Source organism: Orycteropus afer, unplaced genomic scaffold, assembly GCF_000298275.1.
Source record: "Orycteropus afer afer isolate SDZICR_OR568_19922 unplaced genomic scaffold, OryAfe1.0 scaffold00899, whole genome shotgun sequence".
NCBI classification, from domain to species: domain Eukaryota; kingdom Metazoa; phylum Chordata; class Mammalia; order Tubulidentata; family Orycteropodidae; genus Orycteropus; species Orycteropus afer.
Window position 1 is genome coordinate 352,801 of NW_006922486.1, and position 2,724 is coordinate 355,524.

A 2,724-nucleotide genomic window follows, 5' to 3' on the forward strand; every position below is an offset into this window, starting at 1 on the left:
TGTCCTGACACTCTACTGGCTAGGGCTCTGTTATAACAACAAATCCTAATTCTCATGGTTACATAAGGGGAAAAAAAAGGAAAGAAAAACATTGCATCTTTATGGCACAAGAAAAGAATTAATTCAAATCCAATTCAAACCCGGAGTACTTAATCTATAAATAATTTCCAGGGAGGGAGTTCTAACCCTGACTATTCTGATTTGAAGGAAAAGTGGTGGCATAATTATTAAGCACTTGGCTGGTAATCAAAAGGATGACAATTCAAACCTACCCAGTGTTTCTACAGGAGAAAGATATGGCAATCTTCTTCAATAAAGATTATAGCCCAGAATCCCCTATCAGTTAGTTCTAGTTTGTTACATGGTGTTGCTATGGTTGACATTGTCTCAATGGCACCTAATAATAAGAAAAGGATTGCTGAGCAGTGTTTTCCACTTGGTTGCAGCCTAGAAGCACTGATTAAACATTTCTATCATGAGTGACTCTGCTGATATTTGAAATATTGGTGTCATAGCTTATAGCATCTTAGCAACTCAAAATCTGCTGGAGTAGTATAGACAGAAGGGTAGAAGTGATGTATTTCCAGAAATTGGCCAATAAAAACCCTATGACAACAAAACATTGTCCAATGTAAAGCTCAAGTATGAACTCCTTAGGTTTCAAAGTGCTCAAAATAGAGGTGAAGAATTGCTGTCTCCCAAAATAGAGCTGATATTAATGATGAGGCTAGAATAATTATCTTGGTACCTTCTTTTGTTTATGTGATGCAAATTAAAATGGAAAGTAACAGATACAAACATCCATTAATTATCAGAACTTGGAATGATGGAAGCATGAATCAAGGAAAACTGAAAATTGTTAAAAATGAAAAAGAGTTTGAAGATCAATATTATAAGTATTAGTTAGTTGAAATGGACTGTTTTTGATGGTTCAAAGTCCAGCAATAACAATCCATCATCACTATCCTTCATCACAATCCTTGCTAAACTTGGGTTTATCATTGCAGCCTTTGTGTCAATCCATCTTATTGAGGGTCTTCCCCTATTTTGCAGACCTACTTTAACAAGCATAATATTTTTCTCCATGAACTGGTCACTTCTGATAACATGACCAAATCATTGAAAATGAAGTATGGCCAATCTCCCTTCTGAGGAACTTTCTGACTATACTTCTTACAAGATGGATTTGTTTTTTTCTTGAGGCAGCACATGATATTTTCATTATTCTTTGGAAATAACACAACTCAAATGCATCAATTCTTCTGTGGTCTTCCTCATTCATTCTCCAGCTTTCATATGCAGATAAGGCTATTTAAAATACCATGGTTTGGGACTGCCAGAAAGATGGCAGAATAGGGAGACAAGCTTTGGATATCTACTGCAACAGAGAAATGGCAAACCAATTGAAACAAATACAGAAGGTAATCATGGAACCCTGAGCTTTTAAGGTGAAGATAAAGTGGATTAAGCACCAGATGATAGAAGAACCTCAGAAAAAAACAGTGAATTATGAGTCAAATAGAGCTACAGACTGTCAGCTGTCCTGACCGCATGACCAATTTGATTATTTGCAAGCAAAGAACTTATCTGGGCACCCTAAGAATAGGCTCCACTTTCCCAGGATAGCACAGCAACAACACTGGTGGCTGATGACTAGAAAGGTACAATATTCTCCTTGTTACTCTTATACTCCACATGCTCTTAGTGAATGGAGGAAAATCCATGCCACACCTCCACCCACATTCTGGACCAACAGAAATTCCATCCTTGTCTGTGTGCCAGGACAGAGCTTGAGTATACTGCTGGGTACACCCTGTTTTATTTTGTTTTGCTTGTTTTCAATTTTTTTTTCCTTTCTTATTTCCTTTTTAAATTTCCTTTTCTCCTTTTTCCTTCCCCTGGTTCTTCCTCGCTCCACCCCTTTCTTGGTTCCTTTTTTTCCTTTACTTTCTTCTTTTGGCTCTTTCTTTCCCGTGTTTTTCCTTTCACAGCTTTATTTATTTATTTATTTATTTTCCTTTTTCTCTTTTCTCTTATCCCCCCACAGGTAATTTCTCTCTCTCTCTCTCTCTCTCTCTCTCTCTCTCTTTGAATGCGGCTGTTTGTTTATGTGCATGTCATGTTTTGTTCTTTTGTTTTTATTTTCTTGGTAATGTTTTGCTTGTCTCTTTTTGTCTAACTTTGTGGGAGACAGAAGCTATATCAGCATGTCCCAACCATACCTGTACTGACTGCAACCTCACTCACTGGTTGAAGGCCACCATTTTCTTCTCCACCAACTGAACAATTATAGATGGCATCCAATATCAGCCCAACTCATCCTCAACTGAATTTCATGAACAGCTAACAGAGATCTGTGCACGCACTTTAATTCTCTATCACACCAACAAGGAAACAGATGGTGAATGCCTGAGTGCTGCTAACTAGCAAATAGAGAAGCACACTACCCATGCTAACTCAGGTATATCAAGGCAAAATAAAGAAAAATAAATAAATAAATAAATCTTGGGCAACTAAAACCACACAATCACCAATTAAATAAATACAATAATATTACAGTATTTCAGAGACAACCAACTATCCCAGTCCACACAAAGAAGCAACACTGAAATTCCCTGATAAGGAATTCAAAAGAATTATATTTAGGTCTCTTCAACAGATTGAGAGACGAATCAAGGAATACAGTGTGAAAAATTAAGGAAAACACACAAAACTCTAAAAAAA